A 26,500-nucleotide genomic window follows, 5' to 3' on the forward strand; every position below is an offset into this window, starting at 1 on the left:
TTTTGTGTGTACTGGTAACTTAATAGAAAGGAAAGTAAAATTAAGGTAACTATTTTCGTTTGTAACTTGGAGAAAAGCTTTCAGAAATGGTGACAAACACTATGGAAAGTGATTTTATTCTTAGCACAGAAAATGTTCATGGGTTTTGCTAATGAAATGGTGAGACAAAAATGTATGTATTTGCTAGGACTGGAAAGTGTTTTGGCTAAGTAGAGGAAGAAGTTGTTTTAATACTTGGAATGCATAAGATATTTTATAAGGATAGTTACTTAGGCTTTATAATTTTTTAAATGTGTGCTTGTTGAATACTGTTATGATTTAATGCCACTTCAGTGTAAATGTCAATAAAACTACCTTAAGCTAACGCAATATGGTATTGTAAGTGTATTGTGGGAGATATGCATCATCTAGACTTAATTAATTAAGATGCAAATTAGACAATTTGAAGATAAAAAGCATATTAAAGAATTACTTGTTCGACTTCTTTCTCAAGGTGAAGTCAGAAGAACTGCCATTCATCTTATTTCTGTTCTGCAGAATGGCAAGTGCTAGAATGCTTGCCTAATTTTGGAATTAATTCTCATTCTATCAATAAAGATGCTGTTGGATTTTTCATATGCAGATTTGCTACCTACTTTAAATTTCTGTTTGGATATTCAGCGGACAAAAATAAAAAATCAACAGCTTAATAAATATTAACAATCATAAATTTAATGTACATTTAAAATAACAGTTTTTTGATAAATCTATAGTCAAATGGTAAGTCTAGATGAATGAAAAATATCACTAGTCTCTCAAATGACATGTAATTTTTATCAAACTAGTGTATATTTCTTTTGCAATCTTTAATTTTCTTTATTTCCTGCAACAATATTTCCAGGTAGTCCCTAGCTTCATTGAACAGGTTGCAAATAATTAACTCTTAAGCTATGTACCTAAAGTTACAAGAATAACTTTTTTCAATTTTGTCACAATTCATTTCCACTTTGATAGTTAGAAAATACGTCAGCTCTATACGTAGAACAGATCAGAATGTCTGAAGTTGGAATGGACCCAAAAGGATCGTTGAGTCGAACTCCAATATATTTCAGTCAGCCTTGGTTTTAGCCTCTCTGCTTCCTAAGGAACTATTAGCCGAATTCAACACTTCATTAAGCCCTGACCTTTATTGTTTTAAATAACTTTTTCACTACTACATTTCACCATAATATTTTAAAGGCATTAGCAATTTTTCTTTCTGGATGTGTTTTGGTGTTACTGAAGTTAACAATTGCCATGAGGGAAAATCATATTTCAGTGATTTTAAAAAGAATAGGTTCTGAAGATGAAAACTATATGTCACTATTTTAATTTCTTTGGAAATTGATCCATAGCATTCAAAATAATTTCTAAATTCACTGAATTACCAACGGTAACTAAACCCTGACCATGCACTGCTTACATATGTGCATCTGTGTGTGTGCAAGTGAGTGAGTATGTGCAAAGGAAGGGTTAAGAGGGGAGGAAAAATCTGACAGTAAAAATAAAAAAGAGGTTATTTTCTTGAGTTAAATTTTGAAGTACTTTAACCCAAATTCTAATGAAGTCTAGATTTCAGGACTTACATGCCCTGAAGTACAAATAACTGCTGTATTTTAAAATTATTCTAAATGACAAGATGAGTACCTAGGATAAACTTAACAAATTTCAATTTTATTATAGTTATTTTTTTCTAATCTATAAATATTTTGAAAGAAATCCATGTCTGTTTCTGTATTTTAAATGTTACCAGTTAGTCTTTTCAGTTTCCCTCTAATTCTTCAAAAAGTACTTACCCCTCCCTCTCCCCAAATTTCAGATTATTTCAGCAATAATAAATATTCACATTGGCAAATCAATATCTAAGAATGACATGGATATTTTTGAAGCTGCATTTGCTTTCAATATTGTTCAAATATAGGAATATATTGACAAATCATGTCATTGATACTTGTCTGTTCAACAGAGGTTTATTCTAATTAATTATATTTTCTTTGATTTTTTTATCCATCAAACAAACAAATAAAAATGTATAAATATGTTTTCTTACTTCCTGCTGCGCTTATAATAAAACAGCGAGTAGGTTAAGTGGAATCAATTTTCAGTCAGGCAAACTTAGCTGGTTTGGCAGCTGAATTTATATTAATTTTTCTCTAAATGCATTTAGAAATTCTGTGGAAAGAAATGATAATTATATAAAAGATTTTTTTTGGTTTCCCAATATTCCAAGCCAAAAAAAAAAAAAAAAAGAAAAGTGATACGAATTGACAGGAAAAACAAAACAAGACAAGACAAGACAAAACAAAGCAAAACAAAACAAATACCTCACCTCCAAGGGAGAATGGTTTCTATGTAAAAATGAAAAAACTCACAGAATTTCATTGAAAATAAAAGTTTGAGGATGCTTTTAAATATTTGTCAATACACCAAGCATTTTAGAATAGAGAAGAATAAACAACTTTTATCCATCTTTTTCTATGCCACGAATGGCAATGGCTATGAAAACTTAACATTTTACATCTCTCTTTGGATTCCTTCTATTCCTATAGAATTTTCAGTCTTTTATGTTTCTTACATTACAAGTGAAAAAGAAATAAATATCAATCAGTACAGGATTTTTTTCAGAAATAGTAAGAAAAATAAATAGGAAACATATTATTAATTCATATCACATGGAGAAAAAGCCATGAAGAGGCTTCATAAATGCTGTGTTGTAAGAAAGTTAGAAAGACAAAAATAAAGAGAAGCAAAAGTTGAGAGCTATCTCCTGTCGAATGTTTTATGACTCAATGAGCTGGTGCGGAAGATTTAACAGTCGGTAAAACTGTATGGTATATCATTGCAAGCCATGAAAGATCTAACTGATTCTACTTAAATGGAAATAAGAGGCTTTCTGTGTTAAATACAGGAAAAGGTACGTCTCTCTCAGTCGTAAAGTTCAAAGACAGTCATTAAGTGCTTGACACATTTCATCATCGCTAATGAAAGCTATTCTTAAATCTGATGCTCCCTAAGAACATTCTCATCTAAAGGCAACATATAAAAATAAATAAGTAAATAATAATAAAAAAAGTAGAATCCTTTTTGCTCCATTTTCCTTACTCTCTCCCTTCTGCACTTTAAAGCTTTTTGTAATATTATTGACCAAAGATTTACAGAGAGGTAACTGATCAAAAAAGCTAGACTGGTCCCATTTCTTCTCTGCACTACATCTGGTACTTCAAAACTTTGTTTGATTTAGGCACCTCTGATTTTATAACGTGAGAATACTGGAAATTTGGGTTAGTTCTGCAAATTTTATAACAGAGATCACTCAGTGCCATGACTTGTTAAAGAATCTTGGTCAAGGATTACCTAACATATTGTACAGTTCATATTTGTACTAACCTTTAGACTAAATGCAATACTAACAGAAGTGCATCACGTTTATTTGCATGATAGCACCATAGCACTCTCGTGTCCCACACTGCTAAGATTTGACTCTCCTAAGCAACATGCTATGCAAATTAATTATGAGATTCAGATTAATATTAGTGAATGCAAGCCGTAAAATATGTATCTTGGAATCGTAAAGTCCAAGAAAAAGTATTTTTCTGTAACTTTAAACTATTGCTTCCACACAGTGCCAGTATGTTTGGAGTGCCACTGTCTATCAATAATCTTCTGCCTTCCTATTAAAGAGATTTGTCCCTGAGTCTCTGTAAAATAAAATTCTTTTCAATTCAGATGAAATTGTAAGGCTATAAGCATTTAAAATGTAGGTTCATTGAAAACTATTCATTTCTTAATATGATAAAAAACCAAAATATATCTATGATGTGTTCTGTGTTGATGGCTGAGATTCACAGAATCACAGAATGGTTGAGTTTGGAAGAATAACTCTGGAAGTCATCTTGTCCAACCCCTGCTGCTTAAACAGGGCCATCTAATGTCAGTTATGCAGGACCATGTCTAGCTAGCTTTTGACAGTCCAGACATGTTGAGACAGTCTCCAAGGTGAGAGATTTCACTTCCTCTTTGGACAAACTGTGCCAGTGCTCAGATACCCTCACAGTTAAAAAGTATTTCCTGACATTCAGAAGAAGCCTCCTGTGTTTCAGTTCGTGCCCATTGGATCTTGTCCTGTCCCTGGGCACCACTGAAAAGAGCCTGGTTCCATCTTCTTTGTAGACTCCCTTCGGGTATTTATATACATTGATAAGATCCCCTCGGAGCCTTCTATTCTCTAAACAGTCCCAGCTCTCTTAGCATTTCCTCATAGGAGAGGCGCTCCAGTCCCTTAAACACCTCTATGGCCCTTTGTTGGACTCTCTCTATATGCCCATATCTCTCTTGTACTGGAGATCCCAGGATTGGACACAGTACTCCAGATGTAGCCTCATCTGTGAGGCTGAGTAGTGCTGAGTAGAGAGGAAGGATCACCACTCTTGACCTGCTGGCAACACTCCTAATGCCATTAGCCCTCTCTGCTGCAAGGGCACATTGCCAGCTCGTGTTCAACTTGGTGTCCAGCAGGACACCCAGAGCCTATCCTGTAAAGCTGCTTTCCAGCTCGGTAGCCCCCAGCATATATATGAGGTTGGACTTGGATTATTATGGATTATTATTCATTATTGATTTTTCAGGTAGGCAGCTATGATGTTGCAACAAGAAGTTCAAAGGGCAATCAAGAGAGTCTTCGGGACCTCAGGACAACTTACTTAGGGACTAGAAGCACAACTAGTGTTCTCTTCTATCCTTCCAGTTGCAGGGAATGATGAGGGAAGAAATAGGAAGACCCAGCAGATCAATACTTGGCTCCCAGCCTGGTGTGACCAGCAGAATTTTGGCTTTTTTCATCATGGATCAGTCTACATGACACAGGCCCACTGGCAACAGAGAGCGTAGACCTGTCTCAAAGGGAGAAAAAGATCTTTGCACAGGAGTTAGCAGGGCTCATTGAAAGAGCTTTAAACTAGACTTGAAGGGGGAAAGTGCGACAGGTGCACCTGCCCTGATAAAGACCAGGGTTTTAGGACCGCTGCGTCCTTGCTTTTAGCTCCCTTACTTTTGTGCCCTTACTTTTGCCTCTTTATAGTGATTGTTGCCAGTTACACAGTCACTGGGAGGCGGGACCCTCAGCCAACCAGAGCTGATATGACTAGATATGACTGCAGATCAGACTCGACAAGGGCATAAATGGAGCCTCACTGGAGGGCACGTTGAGTCTATCCTGCACTGAATGGCAGGTCTGCAGTCAAGGACTCTTCCCTTGGGTTGCGATGCTGCCCAAGGAAACTCCTGCAGGTTGAGAACCCTCATCTTATAGGCGAGCAATTGTGCACATTTTAGATTTTCATTTCTAAAGCTTAAGAATTCTTAAGACAGTTGTACAGTATTAATTCCTTGTACATCATCCTGAACCTGTGGTTTTGTCTGAGTGTTGAAAGATTTTGATAAACCTCATTTCTAGTTGGTTGTCTGCTAACAACTTTGGCTAGAATAAAGTTTATTTTGAGTTTACCATCAGACTAATTCAATTTTGCAAACCTCCACAACAGAAAGGGATAAAACAAGGCTCGCTAGAGATAAGCCGGGCATGCCAAAGTTTGAGTGATGGTATGCTACCAAGGTCCTTTGGTCTGCTGCCTCTGTAGAGGCAGGGGACGGAAAGCCATGTGGCAGCAAAGACACAAGGGTTATTGATGTGTTAGAAACCATGAAAGCACCTAAGAAGGGTCACATCGGATTTAGGGCTTCTCCCCAAGAAAACATGGCAGGATCAACGGCCCAACTGAAGTGCATGCACACCAATGCATGCAACATGGGCAACAAACAGAAGGGCCTAGATGTTATTGTGCAGCAGAAAATCTATGATGTAGTTGCGATCACAGAAATATGGTGAGATGACTTGCAAAACTGTAGTGCTGCAATGGATGACTATAAACTCTTCAGAAGGGATGGACAAGGAAGGTAAAGTGGTGGGGTAGCCTTGTATGTTTGATTACCTAGAGCTCAATGATGGTGGTGACAAGGTTGAGTGTTTATGGCTAAGAATCATGAGGAAGGCCAACAAGATAAATATCATGGCAAGAGTCTGTTATAGATCACCAATCAGGATGAAGAAGCAGATGAACTATTCCATAAGCAGCTGGGAGAATTCTCACAATTGCTAACCCTTGTTCTCATGAGGGACTTCAACTAACCAGAGATCTGCTGTAAATACAATACAGCAGAGAAGAAACAGTCTAGGAGGTTCCTGTAGTTTGTGGAAAATAACTTCCTGACATAGCTGGTGAGGGAGCCAACTAGGGAAGGTGTCTTGCTAGACCTGTTGTTTTGAACAGGAAAAGATTCGTGGGAGATGTGGTGGTTGGAGTCTGTCTTGGGCATAGCAATCACGAAATGATAGAGTTTTCTATTCTCAAAGAAGAAAGGAGAGGGTTTAGCAGAACTGCTACCTTGAATTACCGGAGGGCAGACTTTGGCCTGTTTAGGAGCCTGGCTGATAGAGTCCCTTAAGAGGCAGTCCAGAAGGCCAAAGGAGTCCAGGAAGGCTGGACATTCTTCAAGACACAAATTTTAGAGGTACAGGAGGCGACTGTCCTCATGTGCCAAAAGATGAGGTGGCGGGGAAGAAGACCAGCCTGTCTGAACAGAAAGCTTTGGCTGGAACTCAAAAGAAAAAAAAAAAGAGAATTTATGACCTTTGGAAGAAGGAGCAGGCCACTCAGAAGGACTTTAGTGATGTAGTGATGTTTTTCAGGGAGAAAATTGGAAGGGCCAAAGACCAACTAGAAACTAGAAAAAGTGTTTCTATAAATATATTATCAACAAAAGGAGGGCTAAGGAGAATCTCCTTCATTTATTGGCTGCAGGAGGAAACATAGTGACAAAGGTTAAGGAAAAGGCTGAGGGACTTCATTCCTTCTTTCCCAGAGTATTTCATACTAAAAGCAGTTGTTCTCTGCAGTACCCAGATTCTTGAGCTTGAAGACAGGGATAGGCAGCAGAATAAAGCTCCATAATCCAAGGGAAAATGGTTAGTGACCTGCTACACCACTTAGATGGGGTCCACCCAAAGGTACTGAGGCAGCTGGTGGAAGTGCTCACCAAGCCACTTTCAATCATTCATCAGCAGTCCTGGCTAACAGGGGAGGTCCTAGCTGTCTGGAGGTTAGCAAATGTGATGCCCATGTACAAGAAGGACCAGAAGGAGGATCTGGAGAACTACAGGCCTGTCAGTCTGATCTCAGTGCCTGGGAAGGCCATAGAGTAGATCATCTTGAGTGCCATCACACAATGCGTACAGGACAACAAGGTGTTCAAGCCTGGTCAGCACGGGTTTAAGAAAAGCAAGTCTTGCTTGTGCAACCTGATCTCCTTCAATGACAAGGTGATCCTCTTAGTAGATGAGGGAAGGCTGTGAATGTGGTCTTCCTAGACCTTGGGAAAGCCTTTGACACCATTTCTCATAGCATTTTCCTGGAGAAACTGGCTGCTCATGGCTTGGACGGGTGTTTGCTTCACTGGGTAAAAATCTGACTGGATGGCCGGGACCAGAGAGTGGCAATGAATGGAGTTAAATCCAGCTGGGGGCCAGTCACTAGTGGTGCTCTCCAGGGCTCAGTACTTGAGCCAGTTCTGTTTAATGTCCTTACCAATGATCTGAACAAGAGAACTGAGTGCACCCTCAGTAAGTTTGCAGACAACACCAAGTTGGGAGGGAGTGTTGATCTGATTGAGGGTAGAAAGGCTCTACAGAGGGATTTGGACAGGCTGGGTTGATGGGCTGAGGCCAATTGTATGAGATTCAACAAGGCTAAGTGCTGAGTCCTGCACTTGAGTCACAACAACCAGGTGCAATGCTACCAGCTCGGGTAAGAGTGGTTGGAAACCTGACTAGCAGAAAAAGATCTGGGAATATTGATAGATAGCCAGCTGAATATGAAGCAGCAGTGTGCACAGGTGGCCAAGAAGGTCAACAGCATCCTGGCTGGTATCAGAAATAGTGTGGCCAGCAGGACTAGGGAAGTGATTGTTCCCCTGTACTTGGCACTGGTGAGGCCGCACCTCAAATCCTGTGTTCAGTTTTGGGCCCCTCACTACCGGAAAGACATTGATTTACTACAATATGTCCAAAGAAATGCAATGAAACTGGCAAAGGGTCTAGAGACCATGTCTTATGAGAATCCACTGAGGAAAGTGGAGTTGTTTAACCTGGAGAAAGGAGGCTCATGGGAGACCTTATTTCTATTTACTACTACCCGAAAGGAGGTTGTAGTGGGGTGGATGTCGGTCTGTTCTCCCAAGTAACAAGCCATAGGACAAGAGGAAACAGCCTCAAGTTGTACCAGGGGAGCTTTAGGCAGGATATTAGGGAAAGTTTCTTCACTGGAAGGCGAAATTTACTTCCAAAAGCTTTGGAACAGGCTGCCCAGGAAAGTAGTTGAGTCACCATCCCTTGAGGTATTTAAAAGACATGTAGATGTGGTGCTTAGGGACACGGTTTAGTGGTGGACTTCGCAGTGTTAGGTTAACGGTTGGACTCAATGATCTTAAAGGTCTCTTTCAACCTAAATTATTCTATGGTTGTATCCCTTTGCACTTCCTCTTATTAGACTTCATGAGATCCCCATCAGACCACTGCTCCAGATTGTCAAGTTCTCTCTTTATCGCAGCACAACACTGGCTTACAAGCCACTCTCAGTTTAGTGTTATCTGAAAACTTGATCAATGTACACTCTACCTCATCATCCTGGTCATTCGTAAAGATTATAAACAGAACTGGACACACTATAGATCCCTGGGGTACACTGCTAGTTAATGGTGTCCAACCAGACTTCATGCAACTGACCACCACCTTCTGCGCCTGGCCATTCAGCCAGTTTTCAATCCACTTCACTATCTGCTCATCTAGCCCATGCTTCATCAGCTTCTCTACGAGGATCTTATGAGATATAATGTTAAAAGCCTTCCTGAAGTCAAGGTAGACAATATTCACTGCTCTCATCTTGTCTACCAAGCCAGTCATTTCATCATAGAAGTTTATCAAGTTAGTCAAGCATGACTTCCCCTTTTTGAATCCATGCTGACTACTGATCATTTTCTAGTCCTTCATGTACCTGTAAATGATTTCCAGGATTAGTTGTTCCATCACCTTCCTAGGGATCAAGGTGAATCTGACTGGTCTGTAGTTCCCTGGATCTTCCCTCTTGCCCTTTTTGAAGCCAGGAGTGACACAGTTTCGTTCAGTCCTCAGGCACCTATCCCAGTCAGTATGTTTGTTCAAAGGATATTGTGTCATTATAATGGCATCAAATAGCTCCCTCAGCACTCATGAGTGCATCCGATCACGGCCTGTGGACTTACATATGTCCAGTTTGCTTAGGTATTTATTCTCTAAGCTTGATCTATTCCATCAAAGGTATGTCTCTCTTACTTCACATTTTCCCTCTGGTCTCTGTGATCTGGGGCTCCTGAAGGTTGGTCTTTTCTGTGTCCTGTGCAATCAGGTCCCCCATCTCGTTGAGCAATGGGCCAATTTCCCCTAGGCCTCCTTTTGTCATCTATACACTTATAGAAGCCCTTCTTGTTGTTTTTAACATTCCAGGAGAGAGTGAATTCCATTTAGACTTTAGCTTTCCTGATTTCATCTCTGGATTTTCAGTGTTTCTGTATTCCTCCCAAGTTACCCGTCCTTGCTTCCACCCTCTGTATGCTTCCTGTTTGTGTTTGAGTTTGTCTCGGAGCTCCTTGTTCAATACAGACGTTACAGCATTTTTACCTGACTTCATATTTGTTGGGACGGAACACTTTTAAGCATGGAGTGAGTGATCCTCAAATATTAACCAGCTTTCTTGGGCCCTTCTTTCCTCCAGGACTTTATCTCCTGGGACTCTTCCTCCTCTTCTAGGCCTTTGAAGAGGAGAAATTTATCACTGATGCACTCTAGGAACCTCCTGGATTGCTTATGTCCTGCTGTGCTGTCACTCCAGCAGATATTGGAGTGGTTGAAGTCCTTCATGAGGATCAGGGCCTGCAAATGTGAAGCTGCTCTTTATCTGTCTGCAGAGGGTCTCATCCACTTTTTCTTCCTGGTCAGAAGGCCTATAGCAGGCAACCATTATAGTGTCAACTTCATCTGTCCTCACCCAAGAGAAGATACAGGCTGTTGATTTTGATTTCTCATGATACATAAATCTTCAAAGGAGTTTACAGATGTGCTTGCATATGTCTGTTAAATATTTCACCCTAAGTGTTTGACAAGTGGACCAAAAAAACTGAACAAACTGAGTGGCATAATATAAACGGTAAGTGACATCATTGCAGAAAAATGAAGAATAAAGACCAAGCTCCTCATTGTTCACTGAAGTATCAGGCCTTTGATATGATAGTGCAGCAAATAACCAAATTTTTTGAACTATACTCTTCAACTCCTAAGTAATTCATTCTTGAAATTGATTATTCATTTGGGCCCACAACAGTTCAATATCCTACAGATTACCTGACAAAGCATTTAGAGGGTCTGTGTAAAATGTCAGATCTAATGAAAAGTGGAGATAAGACCTTCATGCGGACTTTGATAGAAGATGCAAAAACTGATTCTACAGGTATTAAACATTGAACGGGAAGATGGTAAAAGTTTTACCATTCTTTCATCTCAACAAATATTTGTTATAGAAAAAGTCATTAAAAAGAGAGAAAGTGTCCTTCTTCCCTGCATAAAGTAAGAATATAATAAGATAGTTACATGGGATAGTTTTAGCTAGGCTTTTGTTACGCAGTCGTAGTTTTTTAAGTACAATTGTCCATTAAAAACTTGGTAACTAAATGAGTAATGCAGGATTATTCACATTTGATAAAATCTAAGATTATAATTTATGTCAGTCATCCAAGTAAAGGAGTTAAAATCTCCTTTGTATCTTCATTAGTGTCTCTGTGATCAGCAGGTTTAGTTTAGGAGTCTTTGGCTATATGTATGCTGTTAAACGAAAGACCAGGGTCCAATCCTTGGCACATTGATTAAGCCTTTCCTAAAATGGATTTGCCTTATCTTTTTGTCCTAGGTGTTCTAAATCTATTGGGATTTCTCTATGTCCTAGTTGTTTATGCTATTTTGTCAGCTCTGTATGTCTGAAATACAAAATTTGGATTATGTTGTTCACCTCAACAGTCGTAGAATAAAATTGGAAGTATGTGCTACATGTCTCAGGGTGCACATGAAAGAACATGGGAGGACTGAGGCTGCAAAGATTGTCTTCTGAAGGAGCACCAGATAATTGCAGAGATTGCAGAATACCAAACATGGTGCAGTGTTCACCTCACTGCCTTTTGGAGAGGTTTAGGAAGTAAACTATTCTCTGACAATGTCCAGGTAGTATCTTAAGGAACTTAAGTTGGAGCAGTCACAAACAGACTTATGCAGTGAGCTGACAACTAAGTAGTGTGGGCTTAAGGGGTCAAGCTTGCTTCATGATTCTCCTTTATTCAACAGTACAGATATATCTGGTGGGACTCAGGTAATATGATCCCAGGCATAGGACTGGGCAAAGGCAGTGAATATACCAAACTTTATACGTTCTATTCAACTTGCTTGTGGACCTGAATTACTGGGGTAAATTTTAACTTGCATATAAATAACAACTCCTTCTAGGCTAATGGGAGCAATATTGTCGTCATCTTCTAAGTTGAGTACTATGTTTGTTTTGGGAGACATTGAATTTTGTTGGTTGCTGTTCAGCCAGTCATTCCACCTTACTTTTCAAAGGATATAATGACGTTTACTCCCTCCTGAAGTGATTTGAAAAGCCAATAAAAATAGTTAAATAGTTAAGACTTTATCAGTATGCTGACAGGCTGAGTATTTTTATCTCAAAAAGATTTCACAAAATCTTGTAAATTAAAATGATTAAACACCTTGTCATGGTTTGATGGGGGGACGGGGGGGGGGGCAGTTCTGGTGGCAGGAGAGGGGCTTTGCTCCCTGCGACCTCCCTGGTTTTGGAACCGGGTTAGACTTGGTTCTGGCCACTAGATCGGACTGCCATCCCCCTCGGGGTTGAGCCAATCAGCGCCTCTGCGAATTGCCCTATTTAAGTCGGGACAAAGGAACCGGAGAAGGTGCTTCGCCCAGGATCGAGCAGAGAAGGGAGGAGGGCACTGCCCCCGCTCCCTGGCTCCCAGGCGGGCAGCTGCCTGCGTCAGGCCAGCGCCACCCACTGAGGATGGCGGTGGCAGAGCCGGCTGGGGAACTCGGGGAGCACCCCACTCCCGGGGTGCCCACTGGGCTGAGTTCACCTGGAGAGGACTGAGATCTAATAGAAACAGCTGCGTCGACACCAGGTCAGTGAGGACGGAACGGGAGGTGGTGTGCCGGAGCCGAGTTTCCCCTGCAGCTGGTGGTGAGATGGCAGGCAGCCCCCCTGCAACCAGGACAGCCTCGGTGGAGCAGAGACCCACTCGCAGCCCGTGGAGAGAAGATGCCTGAGCCTGAGGATGGTCGTGTTGGGACACACAACAAGGCAGAGAGGCATCTGGAGTCTGCGTGACGACCCACGCCGGAGCGAGTGGCTACAACTCCCTAAGTATCCGAGACTGTGGTAAAGCCCACACTGGAGCAAGCTGTGGGGAAGAATTGTTTCCAGTGGGCTGGACTCATGCTGGAGAAGTTTGTGGATTTTTCCTTGTGAGTAGGGGATCCACTGAAGCAGGGGAAAAGATTGTAAGGACTCCTCCTCCTTTAAGAAAGAAGCAGCAGTAACAGCACGGAATGAACTGACCTGCACTCCCCCAGTCCCTGCCCCCTGCGCTGCTGGGTGGAGGAGGTAGAGCCAGGAGGAAAAGAAAAGGGCAGGGGGGGAAGGAAGGTGTCAGTTTTAAGATCTGGCTTTGTTTCTTTCTATCCTCTCAAGTAACCGGTTTTGTTTCCCTTTGTCCTTTTAAGCAACCATTAATAAACTGTTTTGCTTTAAGAAAGCCCTGTCTGTTTTGCCCAGGACCATGGTTGGTGGGTGCTCCCTCTGTTCCTGTTTCAACCCTCAGTTCTTTTATTATATTTTTCTCCTCTCCACTTTACTGGAGAAGGAGCAACTGTGTGAGTTTTAGTTGCTGGATCGGCCTAAAACCACGTCACGCCTGGATCTTAATAAGTTCTCAGAGTTACTACTGATGACTAATTTAATGTACTTAATCAGATATGGGCACACATCAGCAACAATGGACAGAAATTTGGGAGATATTAGTGCATCTAGTGCAGAATAGCTCCAGATTATTTATTAAATATCTATCCCAGTCCAATACTACAGAATTTTTTTGTTTCTTTGTTTGGCTGGTTATTTTGTTTTGATGGTTGTGTTTTGGGTTTTTTTTTTCCATTGTGTGTGTGTGTGCGCAGGTACAGTAATTGTCCGTGGTGTTAAAACATTAATGTCATATTTGATTGGTTTTAATGGTGTTTCAATATTATCAAATATTATCCACCAAATTAATTAAGGACTGCTTGGAATTTATCTGTTCTGAAGATTAGTGCTACTCAGTGAATTTTCTGGATATAAAATCTAAGATTAGACTTCACAGACAAAGATTCAGCTCATTTAATAATCACCTACATCCCCACAGCTAGTGTTTCCTTCTAGCTAGATGACTTTACAGACTTAGAATCACAGGAAGAATCATTGGTCACAAGGATACATGAAAATTTTGTCAGAATTATTTTTTAATACAAGAATGTAGTAGGGAAGAAAATGTTGTTATAAATTTTAAATATTCTTACATATATTTAAGTTCTTCCATGTAGAACTAAGCAGGGAACAAAAAATCAGGTAATTAAAGAATCTATATGTACTGCAGGAAGAGATCATCTTTTATGAAAAGACAATGGTTATTTACTCTGCTACATGTTGGGGGGGAAATGAAAAGAATTCCCTAATGTTGATCTGTATGTCTTCAGCCTCAGCTGGAAAAAGGCAAATTGCCATTACAGCCCAAGTCCATTTCACCTAACTTTATGCACCTGACAGAGGTATCTAAATTAGGAGAACGTTTACCTGTGTCTATATTCCCCCAGTAGAGACTTAGGTAACTCCAAAAATCATCTCACACATGAAATGGATTTCATTTCATGTCATACTTGTCTAGCCACTAGCAGATGCTTGGAAAAAAGTTTGCTACAAGTCTTACTGTCCATGAGAAAAAAATTCTGTCACAAAGTTTATTTAAATATGTACTTAAATAAAAATAATAATAATAAAAAGTAGCTGTGGTTGCAGTTTCAACTGCCTAGGCAGCTACCTTGAGACCTGAAAAAGTTGAATACTGTATTATTTTCTTCTGGTAGGTTTCTTTTACTATGATCAATCTACTTTATATCCCTATTGAATTCTGACTTCTTGTATGGGTCATTGTTTCTTATTCCCTAATAGTTCTACTAGAGATGTGCAAACTTAATATATTTCTACCATTTACTGAGTTTGCCGAATCACAAGGAACATGCACATGTTTTATGAACTCTCGGGTGGGTTACAATGTACAGAAATGAAAACAATATATGTGATATCCGCAGAGTCAGCTGGCAGCAAAAAGACAGGGGAAAAACATTAAAAAAACCTTGTTTGGTTTTTATGGTGACTCTCCCAGGAATAAATCAACTATGATTTGGGGTTTTTTTACAACTTCTAAAGTTATAGTCCTGACTGATGTTAAAGGTATTGATTCCCAAAAGTACAGATTATGAATACTATAATCAAACAGAAAAATATGATACCATGTATATTACACTTCTATTTACATACTCTGCAATAAGACTTACTTAAATATATTATTGAGCAATGGATGAAGACAAAGTTAGGTCATTACTAGTTTTCAAATATTAGCTCATTTTAAAAATGCATTTATAACTGTTTCAGAACAGAGCAATTTTGCTTAAATTGACTTCTAAATTCTCTACAAAAGCAGAGGTTCAGAGGAATGTCAGATGCTAATTTGACTGAAAATTAGTCAAAAACAAGGATATGAAGATGTTATTACTGTTTTTTTTAATTATTAGTAATTCCACTTATTATAAACTTTCAAAAGTAACACAACCCCAATTTTTGTTCATTTGATGTTGTCGATACCAGCTAGTGAACTATTTCAGTAAATTTTATCGATTAATTTTAAAGCTATTTGTTTATAACCTATTAAATACTGAAAACTTTGGATACATTCAGCTGATTCTTCCAAGAGATCACCCAGTCAGCTCTGAGCTCTGAGACTCACTTTTAATGCAAACCACAGAATAAGAAGCAAGAACCTTGGCATGACTGAAGGCCACAACTACTCCAGGTGGTTTCTGTGGAGGCCCTAGAGGTACAGTAGGGCACCAGTGTGCAATTAGGTGCGTAGTTTACCACTAGCCATGCATGAAGACTGACTGCCTGAGGCTTCTGTATGAAAAAGGTGTGAGTGGATTATGGGAAATGCTGTGTTTATGGTTACTTCTTGGCTTTTTGCTTCCTTAAGTCGCAAGAAAACTGTATATGGGAAAGCTAAGGAGCTGTAAGGACATGAGTGGTCAGTAAAACTTATGACTTCCATGGTATTTCTGGTAGGGTTAGAAATGAGAGCTAGTCTGCTCCTAGATTTATGTCCAGGATGGTAAGGTACTAGAGACAGAGTTACTGTGAGCATCCAGAGTTTCACTGGATATATCTATATTTTTAAATAAAATAGGATCATTGTCCAGCATTAAGGATTACTGGCATGTCATAGCTCTCTTTCTCACTGGAATACAGTGGCTTTTTCCATCCTGTCTGCTGGGAGCCATCAATGGCCTAAACATTACCTGGAAGAGTGCTAGTTCACACAAGCCAAAACAACGCCAGATGCGAGAGCTCACTACTAAAGAGTGCTGAAAATGCCCAGAGTTTAAATGTGTCCTGGTTCTATTTATTTTACTGATAGGAACATAGTCATTAGGTTCAAACCTGGAGAGTTTGTGCGTTTTGGTAAATCAGAGTCGACATGAACTGATAGTTTTGATTTATTAAAACAACAGCAAAAAATTTATTGTACCTGAGTACAACTTATGGGAAATAAATCACAAAAGAATGGGTTAAAGGAGATCTTTTACAAACTCTAAATACTTTCAGTCAGGTTTTTTCCTTAGCTCCTTGATAACTGGATCTGAGTGTCTTTTTTGTTTCTTTTTTAACTGTCTTTTTTTCTTTTTTTAAATGAAGCAGAGATTTATTGCTCTAAATCAGGGATACTCTGCTTTTAAGTTAATCATTCCAAATGAAACAGTCATTCTTTGATGGAAATCATGTTTTCTTTGCAATGTTTTGTTAGTATTAGATAAAACATATGAAGAAACTTCAGATTAAACATAAACATGAGATACAGATTTACAGCAACATTTATTTCCTTTTTAAAATTTTGATTGTACAGAATATCTAACAGAATTGGACACATCTGCATGCAAACATGGCTGAGATGAAATGAAAACTTTGTGATAATACGCTGCCTTCTTTCTATTACCTGTGACAATGTAAAAATTACATATTTTTCAATTTTCTATTTCTTCCTCAACTTGCTCCCTTTGCTAAAGGAGTGCACTAATAATTTAGAAGAAGGAAAAAAAAAAAAGTGATCCCACTAAAATTCTGACTTTGAGAAGAAGAAGGAGACGGATGAGAGAACTGTCCATACCCACATTATTTCAGATTTTATAAGTGTTTATTTTTAGGACTTTCTGTAAAAGTTGGCCAAATATTTAGGACTTTTTTTTTCCTGATGTGTTTTTCACATGTCTGTCTTAGACTATTTTCAGTTGTTTGGGCCTGTGTTTTGACAGACAGAAAAGAATAAATCTCAGTATGAGTCTAGAGATAGAATACATTGCTTTATGTTAATCATACAGTCATTTGGCAGAAAGCTGTAGCTTGTCCATGCCTTGGAGAAACAACTTTATATTTGGCAGCATTCTTGCCCTGCTGTCTGGAATACCCCTGTTTGCCATCTCTAAAAAGCTTTGCTAAGCTGCAGAAACTCAGAAAATTGCAGGTTGCACATGTTCAGGAGGGGCTCAGTCTGTATTACTAAACTAATATACGTTTTGAGAAGAGAAATAAGGTTTGAGCTTTTCCAGAGAATGGAAGAAATTTGCTTAAAATGTTGAAAGCTATAGATGTAAGCAACAAACAGACCTACAGTCATTGTCAAGATAAAGCATTCAGTCTCTCACATTGTTGGCTGAAGTCAATGAACAATTCAGCCTGTGCATGCTATGACTGTTGGCTGGCTCCTTCTATAGTCAGCGAGATGTCTAAAGTCCATGTTCGGTGCCTATAGTGTAAATCTGACTGATTTTTTATTTTCTTGATATAATGCATGGATGATTCCTGTTGCTTTTATTCAGGAAGCAAGGTGGGAGACTGACAATGAGCTCTTTATCTTTCAAATCCCATCCTGGTCAGCTTCCAGACTGAAGTAGCCTTTTTTTTTTCCTTTTGTGTTGACTCAAATTGAGTGGTGTTTTTACAGCCTCACAAGAGTAATGTATCTCAACATTTTCTTAAAAATCATAAAGAAATGCTGTTAGAGAGGGAAAACATGATCACTTTATTTCTAAATGTTCACATAAAAGAAGACAAACTATATTCCTCCAGCCAATATTTTAGATATCTGAAACTAGAATGAATCTAAAGATTTCAGGGTCATGAATCATTGCTTCAGAACCTAAAGGTTCGACAAAATTGCAATTCATGGGAAAAAAAATAATCAAAGTTTCTAATTAATATTCTGAAGGATAAAGGATTTATGCTGTCTATACATATAACATAGCATATTGCTTCTCATAAACTGCAACTTTCCAGCTTTTTCAATAGAGAACGTGACAGCAAGAGTTTATGATTCAGGGATAAAACTTTTACAGTCATTATTTATCATAAAATGTGATAATACTTGGCACTTTGTCAACTTTTGCATATAGATTACTAACTTATACATGGCACTTGAACTGTGCAATGTGTATTGATGCACACTCGTGTGACAGAGCATTTACCTGTGCCAGGTAAAATCATGGAACAGATTCTCCTGATAGCTGTACTAAGGCACATAAAAAATAACCAAGAGGTTGGTGACAGCCAACATGGCTTCACTAGGGGTGCCTAATTTAGTGGCCTTCTACGACAAAGCTACAGTGCTGGTTGACGTGGGTAAAGCAACGGATGTCATTTTCCTGGACTTGTGCAAGGCGTTTGACACTGTCCCACACGACATCCTTGTCTCGAAAATGTAGAGACTCGGATTTGACAGATGGACCACTCGATGGATAAAGAACTGGCTGGATGATCACACTCAAAGAGTTGTGGTCACTGGCGCAATGTGCACATGGAAACCAGTGTCAAGTGGTGTTCCTCAGGGGTCTGTTCTGGGTCCAGTGCTGTTCAACATCTTTGTCAGCGACATGGATGATGGCATTGAGTGCACCCTCAGTAAGTTTGCCTATGACACCAAGCTGTGTGGTGCCGTGGACTCACTTGAGGGAAGAAATGCCATCCAGAGGGACCTTGATAGGCTTGAGAAATGGGCCAGTGCTAACTGCATGAGCTTCAACAAGTCAAAATGCAAGGTCCTTCACTTGGGTTGGGCCAATCCTAGGCACAAATACAAACTGGGCACAGAGTGGGTTGAAAGTAGCCCTGAAGAGAAGCATTTGAGGGTGTTTATGGATAAGATGCGGCCCAGAAGGCCAACTGCATCCTGGGATGTATCAAGAGAAGCGTGGTCAGCAGGTCAAGAGAGGTGATTCTCTCCCTTTACACTGCTCTTGTGAGACCCCACCTCAAATACCGCATCCAGTTCTGGTGTCCCCACCATAAGAGAGACATAGATCTGTTGGAGAGTGTTCAGAGGAGGGCCACAAAGATGATCCAGGGGCTGGAGAACCTCTGCTACGAGGACAGGTTGCGGGAGCTGGGATTGTTCAGCCTTGAAAAGAGAAGACTTTGGGAGGACCTAATAGCTGCCTTCCGATACCTGAAGGGAACCTACAAGAAGGCTGGGGGGGGACTTTTTACAAGAGCATCCACTGATAGGACAAGGGGAAATGGGTTTAAGTTGAAGGAGAACATATTTAGATTAGATTTTAGGAAGAAATTCTTCAGTATGAGGGTGGTAAGACTTAGGAAAAAATTGCCCAGAGAAGTTGTGGATGCCCCCTCCCTGGAGGTGTTCAAGGCCAAGTTGGACAGAGCCTTGAGTGGCCTGATCTAGTTGAGAGGCATCCCTGGCCATGACAGGGAGATTGGATTAGATGATCTCTAAGGTCTCTTCCAGCCTATGCCATTCCATGATTCTATGATTTGTGTAATGAAACAAAGAGAAAATTAAAAAGAAAGGAACAAACAGAAACCCTTATTACATTTTATACCATAATTATATATACTTCCACGTGTATCTTTTGGGGGGATTTTTATATACAAATGTTGGTAGATAGATAGATACGTAGATAGATAATCATAACAGATATGTGTTGCATAAGCAATCAATACAGTAACTCTCACAGAATCAACATTCCATCTCTTATTTTGATTTATGGCTAAAAAAAATACATGTGTAAACAAGTCCCAGCATTTGATACGCTGATAAGTGATTTTGGAATCAATTAGCTAGCTGATTTTCCTTTCACTGTCTATAACATATTATGATCTATAGGGAATAAAAGTTTTATTTTCACATGAAATATACATCTGAACCTTGGTCCTGGCAGCAAAGAAGAAATGAAGAGAGTCTAAACCACTAAGAACTAGATTAATCCCTGACAAAATGTAATAGTCCAACACTCCTGCTACTGGAAGGGACACATTCTACTAGATCAGGTTGCTCAAAGCCTCAACCAACCTGGTGCTGAACGCTTCCAGGGATGGGACACCCACAGCTTCTCTGGGCAACCTGTTCAAGTGCTTTGCCATCTTCACAATAAACAATTTCTTCCTTAGATCTAATCTAAATCTACCCTCTTTCAGTTTAAAGCCATTACCCCTTGTCATATCACTATATACCTTTGTAAAAAGTCCCTCTCCAGCTTTCCTATAGGCCCTCTTCAGGTACTGGAAGGCTGCAATAAGATCATCCCAGAGCCTTCTCTTCCCCAGGCTGAACAGCCCCAACTCTCTCAGTCTGTCTTCATAGCAGAGGTGCTCCAGACCCGAATCATTTTTATGGCTCTCCTCTGGAGCTGCTCCCAAAGGTCTATATCCTTCTTATGTTGAAGGCCCCAGAGCTGAAGGCAGCACTCCAGGTGGGGTCTCACAAGAGTAGAGTAGAGGGGCAGAATCACCTCCCTTGACCTTCTGACCACATTTCTTTGGGTACAGCCCAGGATACAGTTGGCTTTCTGGGCTGCAAGCGCGTATTACAGGCTCATATTGAGCTTCTCATCAGCCAAGAGCCCCAAGTTGCTTTTCTCAGAGCTGCTCTCCATCCATTCTCTGTCCAGCCTGTAGTTGTGCTTGAGATTGCCCCGAACCATGTGCAGGACCTTGCATTTGGCCTTGTTGAACTTCATAAGGTTTGCACAGGCCCACCTCTCAAGGTCTCATTGGATGACATCCCTTCCCTCCTGCATATTAACCGCACCAAATAGCTTGGTGTCATCAGCAAACTTGCTGAGGTGGCACTCAATCTCACTATCCATGTTGCCAACAAAGATGTTAAGCAGTTCCAGATGCAATACCGACCCCTGAGGAACACTACTCATCTCTGGTCTCCACTCAGACATTGAGCCATTGACTGAAACTCTTTGAGTGCAACCATCCAGCAAACTGCTTATCCTCCAAGTGGTCCATCCATCAAATCCATGTCTCTGCAATTTAGAGATAAGGATGTTGCACTGGACAGTGTCAAATGTTTTGCACAATTCCAGTCAAATGGATGTCAGTTGCTCTGATAATTGGTGTCAACGTGGTAGTCCAGACTGTTTCTACAAGATGTTTTTCAAACTTAGATTCTTATACCTTAGGAGGTTAAGGTTCTAAAAAACCTGAAATTTAAATAGCAATATGAAATGTATCTGAAATTTTTGAATTCCTGAATCTCTGACCACTGAAAGGGGAGATAAATTTACATGAAAACAGATTTTAAGATATCTTCTCTTTTGTCAATAGCACTTTTAAGCCAAAATCCTTGAAGAAACAATTTATATCGTAATATTTTGACACTTTTGATTTGAGCTTCCTGAAAATGGAAAATAAATCATATATAAGTGTTTAAGCACCTCAGAAAGATTTAAACAGAGTTTGACACTAAAAGTAGACAAAGGTTAAAGAAGTCTCATTTCTGACTCTAGTGGTTCACTGATACAGAAAAAAAGATATTTCAGAGAATTATATTGTGACATTCAGAAACAGTTTGAGACATGAGTTGCATCAATATTTCACAAAATGCCCCTAACTTTCTTTACTTTCATTCTGAAAATGTATCTCCTTCAACAGTCAGGTTCTTAACTGAGTGAAAGTGGGCTGACCAGGAATGTTCTACTCATTTATTTATAATTAAATCCAACTTTTCATAGCCTTTTATTGCTTTAAGGAGCATATTTTAATACAAGTTCCTACTTCCAATATCCTTATAGCTAAACCTCAAATTTTCCTGGAATGTTTTACAAAGAGATAGATGATAGTAAATAAAAAAGTTCTATTATTTTAAAATTATTTTCAAAGGTTAAAAAAAGAATAAAAAAAAATCTGTTTCATTAACTCTTGTTAAAGGAATTGAAATTTTGCAATGGAAAGTGAGAGATGTCTGAGCTTCAGATGCTGAAAATAACGAAGAACGTATTCCTTGCCTGGTCAGATCACCTCAAGCATTTGAAATACAAGGTTTGACTTCACTTGACTGATTTTTACTAAGCTTTGGGAACATTTTAAAAGTTCTAAATCAAGTCTGGTAGAAAAAAGTCAATAAATAGCAAGCTGTGCTGGGTGGTGACATCTCTCAACAGTGGAGATGTGTCCAGGATATCTGTCCACAGGCCTGAACCATTTAAATAACAGCCCTTTGCTAACCCAGTTCATTTAGACAGAAGTAGACCAGACCAATACTAATCCACAAGTGGTTTTAATAGGAAGGTATGAGGTGGAATCTGGGAGGGCGATAGCAAATCTAATAGCTGCATACAGCTGTGTGGTTGTTCCTAGAATGAACATCCATTTCTTTATCCAAAACTAAGGTATATTAACATTACTTTTGTCTACATTGCTAGTTATATTTCTATAATAACACCATTAGAAAGTCATGCCCATAATCAAAGTGGCAATGTTGGTATAAGGGGTGTGAATTTGTGAGGCCTTAGTTATAATAGGACTAGGCAGGTTTCTCAAGAAAGTGATGCAAGACTGATGCAGAAAGAGCAATTCAGCTGGTACTCTTTTCAGTATACCCTGACATCATAGTAAAGAAGGCAGTGTTTGAAACTGATGCAGGAATCGGATAACGCTGGGATTGCATTGCGTTGAATATTTCACCTACCTAGTGAATAATAACGGAACTATAAATATTTAGGTATTTCCTCAAAAAGACTTGTAATATTTTATTCAAAATTAGTTTTATATTGACCTGATACCATTTCACAGGATTTTTTTATATAAATTTAGAGGTTATTTAAACAAAAATAATAGATACTCCCAGAGCTGACGTGACTATGTCAACTTCTATTTTCACAACATTCTATCAATAGTATTCAGGCTGCTAAATCCACTCACTGTAGATGTTCTTAAAAATATTTTTCAACCTTGTGGTATTTTGTTTTTGTTTTTTCCTTAGGTTGTTACATTATGAAGCTAATACAGATCTGAATTTAGCAAACATGAAATTCGCTAACTGTGGTACTCTGGAGATGGACAGATTTTCAGCATAGTTGTGTGGATTGTATTGGAGCTAGTTTTACAATGGTCACGGTCTATCAATTTGCTGAAGGAAGGCAGCAAAGACTTTTTCATGCCTCTTTGCAAATAACAAAATACTTGATCTATCTATCTTTTCCCTAAACCTCTATATTTTATTCCTGACTTCCTGTTTTTCTTCCCAGAAACATGAGTGCTAACATCCTTTCTAGTGCAGCAGAGATTCTGGTGCTTGTGGCTGCTCTCGCTGATGTATGGGATATGTGCCTAGAGCAGTGAAATGACATGCTGTTTGGAGATTTGCCAAAATCCTAGTCAGACTTCATCTTCTTCCAGGAAGCAATTTAGCCTGTGCTATCTGTTCAAAACTCTGATGCACCTCTTGGACACATCAGCACACATAAAGGTAACAGGGACAAGGAGCAGCCTGCCATGGCTTGGGCACTTTGCAGGTGAACGCCTTTAAGGAAGAGCAAGTGCGGTCCAAAGTGCTGGATTTGCCTAATGACTACACTTCTGTGTACCAATTAGCGTGCTGTAAACCAAGTTTATCTTCAGGATAAGTCACTGGTAAAGCTGGCATCAAACTTATCTGGTAGACCACTCTTCAAGAGGCGAATGTAGCTGCAGTTTGTAAGGGAAGAGAGCTAATTTATTCTGGAGAGCCACTTGTGGGTGATGTGATGGGTTTGGAGAGATGCCCAGGGCCACACAGGGATGTTCCAGCCCCTAGGAGCCTCACAACACAAATCTAGGTGGGCAATGCTGATGCTTTTAGGGTGTGCAAAGAGCTTGTCCCTGTACTATCCCTTCTCCCCTTGAAAATTAGGGCCACAAGAAGAAGCAAATACCACAATAGAAAATGCCTAAAGCTGCCTCATCCCATTGTTGAAACGATATCTGCTCAGAAGGGTACATAAACAATATTGTAGGAATTCTTCCTTGTCTTACCTGCTCAAATGCTCTTTCTCTTGATCTTTCCTCTATATGAGTGTGCAACAGACAGGATAATATGCTGAAGAGGGGAAAGAGCATAACCTAGAGGTAACTTGGCAAGAGTGGAGACAGATGGCTGATCTGAAAGCATGAGAGGTTTGCTCCCAGAGTACCTCCCAAAATATAGTTGGTTGTAAATTAGAGTTGCCCTTTATAAACAAGGTGTATTGCTCTAAAGTCTGGCCATCTGATTACGGGTGCAGATGGTCTGTTACTGTGGGGATTTAGAGGTGTAAAGGGATACATGACAGGTAAGTGCCCCAGGCTCATGTCTCAGTGGCCTAAGGTTACACAGGCTGGATTCAGTTTGTAATTCTTTTCGAACAAGTATTTTTTTTATGAGACTACTAACAAGAATGTCAATACCATTGTTTTTTGAGTGTGTAAATTATGGACACTGCTTCAGTACATAATAGACTAAGACCAACAACAATTTTTATATTAACCACAGAGCAATTTCAGATATTCTGAAAGATTATGTTCACTGTAGATCTAGAATATTTAAATATTTGCAATATGTTATGTATTTTTATGTATATGAATCTAGGTATTCAGAAACTTCTACTTACGTATATATACATATACATATGTATGCAGAACTTTATAAATAATAGATATATACACACACACACAGAGGTTTACAAATACATATATGCTCCCATATGCAATTAACATACACACATATGTACATTGGCAAATGAGGACTTATTTCTTCAGGGAGAACTGCTGTGTGCTGCTGTGAGAGCACTACAAAGCAAACTGGTCAAACAGTTTACCATCAAAACAAAATGGGTAATGATCTTGACTAAATAAAATTATGCTCATTAATGTATTTGTTTAACTGTTACACTGAAAAAAAATACACAGATTTTACTCCATCAATACATGACATGTATTTATATATGCTGAATGTTTATGAATAACGAAGTAATACGATTGTCCTTGTATTAAAGGCTTGGCTTTTTAATGCTCATAGTCACTGTCTGAGGACATTACCAAAAACTTCACAGCTCCTTCTGAGCTGTGGACATCTGGCTTCACAGAGACTGTGGCATCTGGCTTAACAGGTAAGAAAAAAATGAAAAACTGCTCCACTAAAATATTTAAGATGTCTAAAACAGTCTTAAATTAACTTTAACTTAAATTAACTTTAAACTCTAAACAGCTCTCCGTTAGTTTATGATACATACAAAATAGATAGCATATTTCAAAAGATTTCTTATTCTATCATAATCCCAAATTCAGGGTGAGTAAGTTTGAATACAACTACATATGACATATTGTTACCCATCTATATGTGGTTCTTATATGCACATTTGTACCCGCATATTATATACACGATTGTTGTTGGATAGTAAGATAACAATTTAAAGGTCCAGTCCTGGCCTAGAAGTCAATACAGGTATATTGCAATGCAATAAGTAATACACCATCACAGTTGTGACCTTATGAACTCAGGTGAGTCACTTCATCCTGTTACTTCCTTCCTCTCTATTCTCTTGTGTCTTATGCCTATTTAAAAAAAAGCAAAATTAAATTAAAAATAATAAAAAATTGAAGGTCAAAGATTGTCTCCTATAACTTTTTGTATTTTATATTAAAAATATATAAAGTAAAAAGAATAATTTACTACCATAGAGAATATTATATTTATTTGAAAATTTGAATTGAAATATACTTTTCTTTTATCTCTGAAAAATATTTATTCACATCTGCAAGACAGCCTCTGGTTTTGATCTCATGTTAAACCATTACAGTTATGCTGATGCTGTTGAGATTTGGGGAGAAGGGACATTAAAAGCCTGAGAAATATTATTGTTTATTTTTTCCTTTTTTTTTTTTACCCGTTCATGTAACATACTTTTTTCATTTGGATTTACTTGAGCTAGGGGGAATTATTTTCAAAAAGGAAGATTACAACCTTTGGACAATATTAATGTGTAATATTCCTAAAATGTGCTGTAATATTGATTTTTGTAGGCCGCCTAATGTCAGCATTTTAAAAAAGAAATATTTCTTTTTATATAGGTGCAAAATTTGATTCTCCAATTTGAATAGAACAGCCTTTAGGATCTCATATCAGTAATTAAATATTGAATTCTTTTCGGTTTCAGTTGGTCTGAAATTTCTTACCTTAGCATAATTGCAGAAAAGAGATGTTTTAAGAGTTTTATACTAAATAATTTTGTGGGTTTTTTTTTTTTTTTTGGTACTGGAAGGTTATTTATCTGGTCAACTTAGAGTCAAGCTTTAAGAGAAATGAATGTGCTTACTCACTTTCAAGTATAGCCTGTTGAAATCAATGAGATGGCACAACTACTTATAGATATATCCTTGGAATGTTTCTAGAGTGGAGATCATATTTCAACATTGGGGAACAGGCTTTATTTCCCCTCTTCTAGAAATTCTCCTTTGTTTACATCACATTTCTCCTAAAACCCTGAAAATTTTGTAATATATTGTAATTTTTGAGTTACCTGTTAAAACCAATAATAACTGTCACTTGTATTTCGGCCACAGTGTACGTTACCAACGTAGAGCAAAGGACTTAGTTCCACAGTTTACTCTCTTTCACCCTTTTCCTTCCGTAGCTTGCCCAACAAAGGTTTCTGTTTCTTTGC

The sequence above is a fragment of the Tauraco erythrolophus genome, chromosome 1, assembly GCF_009769465.1.
Source record: "Tauraco erythrolophus isolate bTauEry1 chromosome 1, bTauEry1.pri, whole genome shotgun sequence".
NCBI classification, from domain to species: Eukaryota; Metazoa; Chordata; class Aves; order Musophagiformes; family Musophagidae; genus Tauraco; species Tauraco erythrolophus.